This window comes from Myotis davidii, unplaced genomic scaffold (assembly GCF_000327345.1).
Source record: "Myotis davidii unplaced genomic scaffold, ASM32734v1 scaffold184, whole genome shotgun sequence".
Taxonomy (NCBI): domain Eukaryota; kingdom Metazoa; phylum Chordata; class Mammalia; order Chiroptera; family Vespertilionidae; genus Myotis; species Myotis davidii.
This window is the reverse complement of record NW_006297021.1, coordinates 1,951,456-1,963,036: the sequence shown is the minus strand read 5'-3', so window position 1 is coordinate 1,963,036 and position 11,581 is coordinate 1,951,456.

The following is an 11,581-nucleotide window of genomic DNA, read 5'->3' as shown; positions in this document are numbered from 1 at the left end:
CGGTTATGTCTTCTGTGCATTTCAGGGTTTCTCTTCTCACGTGGGAATTGAGCCTTTTTATGCTAATTCATGAGCACAACTTAATTTTTGTGGGATGCAGAGTTAGACAATTTTAAGTATGTGACTTTCCAGCTTTCTCAAGTGCTGTCTTCCGGAGAGATGGGAGGGGAAAAACCTTTTTCTGGAGACATAACTAATGATTTCTAGAGCAGGTTCCTGAGGGTGGTCATTCTATACGTAGGAGTAAACAAGGTGCTCGTTTTACTCACTTTCCCTGTGGATATAAATAGAAGAGCTTATCTCCTGGGGGCATAGCCCAGCCATTTAATGCCTTCACTTCAGTGATGAAGGATGAAAGTATACTCTCTGGTCTTCTTTGGCCAACCAGCGGGACGTCTGCAGCCGTCTAGACCTCAGAGACCTGAGCGAATAGCACAGTTAACATGGGGAATCTCTGTCTGTGCTATCAGAAGGCAGCCTGGCTAAAGTTGACCTAAAACAATGTATGTAATACAAAGAAAACATAGTGTTAGGGAGTTCTTGGCACTTTTTTTTTCACCGAGTCTTAAAAGTCCCGTAACTGTTGTTCTTGCATGTCTCATGTTCATTGGAGAATCGATGCTTGGGTGCAGCCATTACCCCTATACGGCTGAATAAATTATTCAAAGAAGAAGTCAGCACGCCATCCGGCTGATCAACACTTCAACTGAAAGTCGGACCTTCTCCACAGAAATCTTTATCTCCTGGTAGAATCAGCCACGCTGCTGAGCTCTGCACACGGCCTGGTCATATCCCCTTCAGCTGCAGCCGGGGAGGACCGGAGAGGTGGACTGAGGATAAAAACCCTCCAACCGCCAGGAAAGCACTGATGTTGTCAGCTCTGGAACAGCTACCCTCCAGCGCAGCCTGGAAGTAGTGCTAAATGATCCCTGACAAGTCGGCATCAGCAGGCAGGCTTCTGAGAGCAAGCCCATTAGTTACAACCTTACGCTTCTGAAAGGCAGCCAATCCGCACAGCATCGCTCTGCTCACTCTGAAATCTTTAGATTTTATACCTTGTCCACCTTGTCTAGACAAACAGTGCCTTATGAGTGTGCCCTACAGCTCTCCCTTCATTCTTGATTAATTAATCTTTCTAGTATTTCTTTCTTTTTTTTCTTCCTACTGAAGTTTGATCTCTTTATCATCCATATTTAATTGGCAACTTAGTTCATATCAGGCTATAGCCTCCCAAACCACTGAAATTATGTTACATAGTTCTTTATTTTACATTTATGTACCCACATATATATTCTAGGTATTTACATAAGTGATACAAATGTTAGTAGTTACACAATATATTTCATGCATGATATTTTGTTTTGCTTTCACAAATCCAAGAATTAGACACTATATTTCTGTTTCAAAAAAGTGCTATAAGTCAGCACTTTGGTGGATGTTCTCAGAGGGTCAGCCGTGTGGGGAATATGAAAGAAAGGCTGCTTCATTTTGTCAACATTTGTCAACTTTGGCTACTGGAAATTTGGAGAAAATATTCAAAAAGACAGGAAAAATTCATCATGGCTTTCACTGTTTTAATATCTCATTGACATTTATTAATGTATACTTCCTTCCCTTTAGGGTTTTCTCAGAGAATCTATTTTTTTTCCTTAAATGAGAATATTCACCACCAAAAACTAAAGAGCAATGGATGAAATGTTTGAAAGCAGAGACATGCTTTAGTGGGTGGATGTGGATTGGGTGGAGAACGGATATCTGGCAAGGACGTTGTTCATGTAATGTGTTTGCAAGTTTAAATATATCAAAGGAAATAGAATCTCCTCACTTATCCTGGAGAGATGACAGTGACTGGGAAAGAAAACTCTTGAGGGCTTTAGGAAAACTCACAGTATAGGTCAGTTAAATGCAAATTGTAAAACGCACAGGTTGACTTTAATCCACTTTGCTTGCTTGGAAGAAAGCCTTAAGCCTCTCAAAATTTAGAGAGGCTCATATATTTAGAGCTAGTGGAAATCCTATTAAACCAAAGAGGGATTATGTAGATTAATAAAAGGGTGTTTATTTTGTCTGTTTGTTTTAATATAATAACCTCTGAACCATTCTTGATTATCCAGTATTCTGAGTTCCTCTCTGAAATTATTATTCATACAACCCTTATGAAATGGATGAGGGAGATTGATCGTTAATACCTTTCTATGTGACAAATTTCACTAGGAATGAGGTCATTATAACATAGTTTGCATATAGTTGCATATGATAGAAGAACATATTAAGATTAAAAATAACTTGTGCAGAAATAGCTGCATGGTTAGACCCACCAGAGCTCTTCATTTGCATGTAAGATGGAGAATTTTATCAGGTTCATTTAAACTTCCTGGTTTAGTTGCTATAGTGTTGTATTTTTTTGTTTGTTTTATTTTGCTTTATGAAGCTTTTTTGGGGTCAATAGAGAGAGATGTTTTATATGTATATCTGTTATCTCTATTCAAAACTTAATATATTAACAACACATTGGCACTTAAAATGTTTAATGGTTTAAAAGCACTATATGAATTGCTTTTTATAACAGTACTAGAGGCCTGGTGTACGAAAATTGGTGCATTGGCAGGGGGTCCCTCAGCCTGGCCTGTGCCCACTCACCCTCCGGGAGTCCTCAGGGGATGTCCTACTTAGATGGAGAGCAATCTAACCTCCCTCTGCAGAAGGCAACTGGATGGCCGATCAGGGGATGGTGCCGCCCCTACCGCCACTTGCCCCTCCACCACCACTGGTCGCCGCCCCCCCGCCATTGCCAGTCCCTCCTTCTGCCCACTGGCACACTCCTTGGCAGACCTGGTACCACCTGCTAGCTGGCCTCACCCCCCCACCCCGTTCTCTGGTTGTTTCGCCATTTGGTTGATTTGCATATTACACTTTTATTATACAGGATTATTTACAAGAGATAATAAATTATGTATATATATGTATTTCTTCACATATTTACATAATATTTCAGTTCAAAGTAGATAATTACAGTAGAAAACTCATATTTTGATTTTTATTGGATACAGTATTGAAAGGTATAATCTAATTATTAATTAATTTTTATGAATTTCTACTATGTGTTAGGGATGGTGCTATGCATCATGAATGAGTCTGGGCTGCCCTTGAGCCATCAACTAAGGAGGTTGGTCATTGATTTCTTTTTTTCATTACATAAATAGGGTCACAACATAACATAAAGGTATAGAAGTATAAGAAAGTGGAAGTGAGTACCCATACTAACATAGACACTGTAGAAAATACTCAGAAACACAGAAATGCATACATAGATAAAACCATATTATATTGATACACTTAAGTATTTAAATTAAGTCAGTGTTTAAAGTAACGTAGCCTCATCTCTTAGTCCCATCACTGTTTGTATGATTTTTAAAGAGGAAGATGATTAAAAGCTTATTTTAAAAAAACTGCTAAAAAGACTTGTTATTTTAAAAAAATTGCTCTGTAGGCAAAGTGGGGAAAAATCATCAAGAGAAGAACCTTAGAGGACAGTTTTGTTGTACAACATTTGGCCTTAAATGAATGCATGGACCTGCTACTGAAAATGTATTACAGATGTCAGAGGAGCAGTAATTAAAGGGCTTGCTCTCATCTTTTCTGATAGGCCATTTTCAGAATGAATGTTTGAGGCTGAGAAAGGGCACGTGGCATTCAAGATCCCTACCTTTAGGATATTCTCCCTGATTTTTCTATATAGCATGATTTCATTTTTTCACTATCTTAGAAAACTGAGAAAGTTTTCTGCTATGTTAGTAAAAGATGATTTTAAAACCACATAGAAATCATAAGTTGTTCCTGAGGTGTATTGAATTAATTTGGTCATTGAATAGAACGATTGATGATGAGGCTGCATATAAATCCTAAAGAAGAATGACAGATTTAACAGGTTGTCTTGGTAAAATGGCAAATGTTATAGTTTGACATTGACCAACAGAAATTTATATATATCATAGTCAGTCTTACAAAATTGTTTAAGAAATATTATCTGTGTAAAATTGTTTGTGTGTATGGTATATAGAAATCTATATCATAGACATGAATATAGAAACGTGTGTGTGGATGAAAGTGTGCGAGTATGTGTGTATAATATATTATTTCTGATCACGACCTACAATTCCTTTTTAAGACCAAATAATTCCTGAACTAAATCCTGGCTAATCTCTAAGAGAACTGATAAAAGTTGAAGTAGTCATTTATTTAAAAGTAATTATTAATCACTTTCAAAACTCTCCTTATAAAAATTCTATTTAATTGGTGTTTTTTTTTTAAATATATTTTATTGATTTTTTTTACAGAGAGGAAGGGAGAGAGATAGAGAGTCGGAAACATCAATGAGAGAGAAACATCGACCAGCTGCCTCCTGCACACCTCCTACTGGGGATGTGCCCGCAACCCGGGTACATGCCCTTGACCGGAATCGAACCTGGGACCTTTCAGTCCTCAGGCCGACGCTCTATCCACTGAGCCAAACCGGTTTCGGCTAATTGGTGTTTTTCATGTACTCCAACTTTCTCTTCATTGTGTCTCAACATTCATTATTCATGTATCTAATATGCCCAAAGCTTGCTGTATTAAGAGTAACAATTATATTTGTGATACTTATTCCTAAACCTATTAGCAGTGAACAGAAAAGTAAAGAGAGGCCCTTAAAATTGTGTATTAGGCCTCATAATTTTACCTCCATATAGTCCAACTACATTTTATTATTTTAAGTTCTGTTATTATGGTCTTAACTCTTCATGCTTTTCTAAACTGCTTTCTATTTTGTTTCCATTTTTAGAACTATTGTCAGTCTACCTGTGTCTTCCTCCCTCCCCCCATACATTTACAAGTTATAAAGTAAATTTAAAAGAATAGCTCATGAGGGTATCAGTCACACTAGCCAGGTGCCTAACAGTTCATCACACAAGGCTTCTTTCTGTTCTCTTTCTTTTAATTTTCTTTATTCAATTCTTGTATCCACTCATTCACTTTTCATTTTAAAGATTTTTATTAAGGACTTACTATGAGCTGATCATCTTGCTTCTTATTAGGAAAACAGATGAATAACATCCTCTGTTCTCAAGGCACTAGTAGTCTAATGAGAGATGGAGAAGTATAGGTAAATAATAATATAAAACACGAGAAATAAATGATGGAAATAACAAAGCTATGAAAAAAGAACTCCTAAGGAAGTAATAAAGGAAAGAGTAATTGTCATGAAAAGAATTAGAGAAGTTTCCATTCAAACTGAATCTTAATGGAAAACTGGTGAGTATAAATATAAAGGGGAATGGGTAAGAACAGTCATTTCCAGGCAGCGAAGGAAGGTGTACAGGAAAGGAGGCCGAAAAATGCACAACATTCCATGAATATTTTAGAGGAGGATGAATTAATAATGGGAAATGAATCTCTTGGTAATTGACATATATATATATATATATATATACATACATTATATATATATACATACATATATATATACACACACACACACACACACACACACACACACAGCTTCCTGAAATTCCAATAAAAACCATTAATTGTTTAATTAGTGGATATGAAATCCAAACAAGTCAAACACACTTCATTTAGACAGTTCTCAGATTCTGTATCTAAATGTCTTCACTGAAGGAACTCCCCTGCAATGTGCTATCATAAGATGTATAAGATTCTAAAACATAGACTAGATGAAATCTTACAGAATATAAGCCCTACTTAAAAGTATGTACATCAGCGATGCTTTTACAATTATCATCTTTGTTTGTAATGTAGAAAAGCTTTATTTAACCAAACAATCATTATTTTAACATAAGATCCTTCCAAAGATATGCCTACCTATTATGGGTAAATGAATGTACGGGCCACTCAGTTACAGAGTATTTATTCACATAATTAGTTGTATATCTCCAAGAATAAATTATTAAGATGTTACTACCTGCTAAAGCCAAGACTTAAGACAGAGTACATGCCATCTTTTGTTGCTCAAATCGCATGAACTTATACTTAGATGAGTAGTTTTTTTTTAATTTAATATATTTGTAGGCGATCTGGAGGTGGCAGGAAGACAAGAGTGCTACAATGAAATAACATGCAGAATCTCAAAATATAAAATACACAAAATTGGTACACCTACAGTTAACACAAGATTTTAACCTACTTGTCACAAACCATAACTTGAACTCATAGTCCATGGTGAAGACACTGAATTTCACAGCCAGGTACATAGCCTCACTATTTTGATTTTTTAAAAATCTTTTAGCACCAAAAATGTGATATTGCAAGTAACTGTATTTTTTAATAATTTTCTCCTTGATAGTACAAATAAAATAAAACAAGGTACACACAAAAAAACTTTAAACTGTGGTACATCTACACAATGGAATACTACGCTGTGGTAAAAAAGAAGGAATTCTGGCCTTTTGCAACAGCATGGATGGATCTGGAGAGCGTTATGCTAAGTGAAATAGCCAGTCAGAGAAAGATAAATACCTCATGATTTCACTCATTTGTGGAACATAAAAAATATTTTGATAAACAGTGACTCATTTTAATGTTTTAATATTTTATCAGCTACAACTGATTTAATGAAAAATGTCATTGTCAATTATTAATACTTCATTTCAAAAACATTTTATCAAATTATTTATATATGCATGCTATTTTAGGGCCATAATTTTATTTCTTTCCTTTATTAAAATCTTATAACACTTTATAGATAGGCCCACTATATTTAGGGAATGTTTCCCAATATTTAGTCTTTATTTATCAATTGATTTTTTAAAACAATGACAAAATTTCATTATTTCATCTTAGCATTAAATACTTAAACATGAGAATATGTACCTAAAATTTCCCTCAATGAACCACAATACTTCAGCAATGGTTACTTTTTTTAATATAATTACTTTAATACGCAGTCAGATTTTAAAAAATATTCAATACTATTGCCCTAGCTGGTTTGCCTCAGTGGCTGGAGCATTGGCCTGCAGACTGAAGTGTCCCAGGTTTGATTCCCATCAAAGGTACATGCCCTGGTTGCAGGCTTGATCCCCATTAGGGGGTGTGCAGAAGGCAGCCAGTCAATGATTCTCTCTCATAATTGATGGTCCTCTCTTGCTCTCTCTCCCCCTTCCTCTCTAAAATCAATAAAAATATAAAAGTAAATAATATTCAGTACTAGCTAGTCATCCTGATAACTAACTATACATACCAGGTAGTTGTAGGAAGTTTAAAAAGGAAGAGAATTGAAGTTATAATTACTGACTCCCAATGTAATTGAAGATGCTGAAAATAGAGTTCATTTGTAAATCACTGTATAAATTAATAGATCCCTTTAACAGAACACTTGAAATGTTGTCCATTTTCTCTTAGCAAACAAGAGAGTTGCTAATAAAAAATTATCTTGCCTCAGTACTTGTCTGCTCTCTCTCCTACATTGTACATGGTATCAGTACCTAACATCAGTTAGGGTTCATATCACAAGAGCGATTTTTCTATTTGAGGTAATTTTTAAGAAACGAATCATTGAACAGTTAAACATGATTTTAATTACATAAAAATCACATATTTGAGAAAAGACATTTAGGTGACAGTTTTTAAACGGATGAACCCATAAAGAGAATTTATTCTTCACTTATTGAGCCTTAGTAAAAGTCGGACTTGTCCAGGCAACGCATGCACGTTCTTTAATTAGAATGTCACCTTGTGATTTATACCCGGTAGTACGTATTTATTATAATGAAAAAAATCCAACTGAAATATAGGCAGGAAAGGAGAACTTATTATCTAGACACTGGTATCTCAGGATACTCAAAGACAAAAATACACCTGTATCTCAAATATAAGGTGAAGGGAGAAGATTTGACTTGGGTGGTGAGCACAGTGCAATGTACAGGTATTGGAACATAGAAACCCACACCTGACACCTGTATGATCATATTAAACAATGTTGCCTCAATAAATTTAATTAAAAAGGGAGTGAAAAATCACTGGAACTAGGGACTGACATGCCTTAGCTCCTCACTGTCTTCCTCCTAATTCTTTTAAAAAATTCTCTTTTTCTGTTTCAGTTTTTTACTCTTTTTTATTCATCTCTCCTAGTAATGATGGCTTCATCCACATAACAAAAACCATACCTGTGGATATATTTCAAATAAAATTGAAAATGTATACCTTAATACTACCTAAAAATACAGAGCATTCTTAACATAACATATGATAAATATGGACTGTCAAATCAAGAGGGAAAGATGGATTAATCAATACATATTTTCAGATTGCTGACTCAACATTTGTTCTAAAGTACAGTAGGATCCATATCTACCACATTACATTCAAATATGACTAATTTCATTTGTGATTTATTTTGATGGACACTGTGCATCACAAAAGCATTTTACCATCTACCGAAGTGTTACCCAATAAGTAATTTACTGAATCATGTGACTTTCTGTATACACTACTTTCTAACTCCGTGGTATATTAATTTCTTGTCAAGCAATGTGATGATTGGATGGGAGTCATTTATTCATAGCCTTCCCTCCACCTTTTATATCCAAGTGACACTGAATGTTAGACCTCCACTTTGCCTCAGAGTTTGAATCGTTTGAAAACTGTTTGTTCTATGGCAGATACTGCTGTGTGGTCATTGTAGATATGTTTTTCTTCAAAAAAGGTGATACTTAGAAAATGCTATTTTTGTTTTGTTTTGTCATTTTCCCCTATTTATTCTTTTTTTCAAAATATATTTTATTGATTTTTTACAGAGAGGAAAGGAGAGGGATAGAGAGCCAGAAACATCAATGAGAGAGACATTGATCAGCTGCCTCCTGCACGCCCCCCACTGGGGTTGTGCCTGCAACCAAGGTACATGCCCTTGACCGGAATCGAACCCGGGACCCTTGAGTCCGCAGGCCGACACTCTATCCACTGAGCCAAACCGGTTCTGGCACCCCCTATTTATTCTTAATTTCATTTTTCAACTTCACCTCAGCCAAGAATAGTGCTGGAATATCTTTTTTTTTTAATTTAATTAAGCTTACCTTATTGTGTATTTTGTAGTAGATAAGGTTATTTGCTCTTAAATAAGGTTCTGTCACTGCCTCATAAAAACAATTATTGGCTATTTAATTGGACAATACTATATTCTTATTGCATTATAAACATAACTATAATTATTTTTTTTTCTTGTTTGGTCTACAAATAATGAGAATACCAGGTTAATTTTTTCCTCTAAATTCATGTTCCCATTAATTTACCCTTATATCTTTAACAGTCCTATTTTGATTCTAAATTACTAAGGCATAAACGTTCATGACTATTGTGGCTTCATATTGCTTCATTTTCTCTTGTAATTTTACCACCTTTCCTTTGATTGGTGGTTGTTTTCTGTACTGTATTCGTTCTAAATCCTGACAACTCTAGAATCAGGCAGGAATGTGAAATAAAAATACGGGAACCTAAAGTATATGCCAAGCCACGGCTGATTAAATTTGTGTTTCTGGAAAAGGGGCAGGGATGACATTTTTTCCAACCATCCACAGATATATCTGATATTTAGTGCTATGAGTATCCCTGAACAGATATATTCCTCCTCCTCCCCTCCTCCTCTTCCTCTTCCTCTTCCTCTTCTTCTTCTTGTTCCTTGGCACATTTTGTTTAATTGTGTGTTTTGTAAAGAGAACAACTGCTTTCAAAATTTATTATAAGATATTTTCTCTTTTATTTGGGAGGTAAATTTATTAAGTTTAGACTTCACAACGGCTTCTACATTTTAAAAATTCATTTCTATGATTTCTTGTTTGCTTGTTTTTTCTTTCACTTTTCTTCCTATCCTTTTCTATTTTTAAGAGTGAAAAGCTATTCTAAAGGTGAATAGGCGCATTCATCAGCTGGTGATCTTGTGAAGGTCCTTTTATTGCACCCCATTGTCTGAGTCTGCCTCAGTGGATCCGAGATGGCCCCACACCCGAACCTGTGGGGATTCTGATATGGATGCAGATCTGAGATGACCAACATCAGCGAAGGGAAAGTCTCCGCTCATCTCCTTTAATCAGCACTTCTAACTTCCACCTGTGAATTCTGAAAAAGCTATCTCAGTGGGAAGCCACTGCTGCCCAGGAAGTTGCTCTATCGACCAGGCCCTTCTCAGTTACCTTCTTTGGATGAAGATCGATCTCTTTTACACTCTATATCCACGTGTTTCCTCTTAGAAAAGATGGAAACAGTTGGAGCAATCTACCTCCTGTATGAAACATGAAAACAGAACACAGGCTATGCAGCCATGTTTCCTGGTGGGAACACACTTCTCATTTATGCTTTGAAGTTGTTTCTCCCTGACACCAGCACACATTAACTCTCTGCCATCCTGCATGTATTCAGGCCATATCTGTTCCCAGACTCTCATAAGTATCTTCCTTTTCAGGGGAATGTTTTCTAGCACAGAACTTTCATGATGGATGAGTAAGAAAATGTGCTATGTGAGGAGTGGATTGCCCCATAGTAAACCTTCTGCCAACAGTACTTCCTTCCCATACCCTATTAGTTTTAATAGGACTCTATTTATATCGTATATACTCCTGGAATTATGTGTTCAGCATTTTTCTAGTCAAAATGGTATTTCATTTATGTCTTGTAGAATAAAAAATGTTCCCATTTTAACCTAAATATAGATGTGGTCTTCAGTTACTGTCACCAAACAGGAAATAAATTGCCTTCACTTTTTATCTAGTCTATTATAATAAACACTAGAGGCCCGGTACACAAAAATTTGTGCACTGGAGGGGGGGTCCCTCAGCTCGACCTGTGCCCATTTGTAGTCCAGGACCCCTTGGGGGATATCCACCTATTGACTTAGGCCCACTCCCTGGGGATCAGGCTTAAGCTTGCAGTCAGACCATCCTTCTGACAGCCAGGGAGCCTTCGGGGGATGTCCAACTAAAGGCTTAGGCCCCCAAGGGATTGGGTCTAAACTTGTAGTTGGACATTCTTAGTGCTGCCACGGAGGCGGGAGAGGCTCCTGCCACCACCCTGTGCTCACCAGCCATGAGCCTGGTTCTGGCACACTGACCACCAGGGGGCAGCTCCTGTGTTGAGTGTGCATCATAGCAAGTGGTTGTTCCACCATTCGGTCAATTTGCATATTAGCCTTTTATTATATAGGATAATGGTCATCTACCATAAATGACCCATAGATTCTTATATCCTCTACCTACAAGGGGTGAAGTTCAGAATGTGTCTTTTTATCCTTTTTTATCCTTTCTTATCATTATACTCCATCTTCCATTCAAAGGCCACTGTCCCTCCAAACCTGTATTATGCCACACTCTCTATTTGTTAGGAAATCCTCACAGGTCTGGCCCAGCCCACACCCACACATGCCCAGCTGGAGCACAGTGAGTGGGCCAGTCCATGTCCTGGGCAGTCCTGGGCGCTTTCAGCAGGTCCTGAGGTCTGTGATCTGAAATTGATTCTCACTAGCATCCAAACCGGATTCTAGATTGGACAGAGCTAAGTGGGAGATAGACTCTGGGTTGGCCTGCAGCCTCAGAGCCTG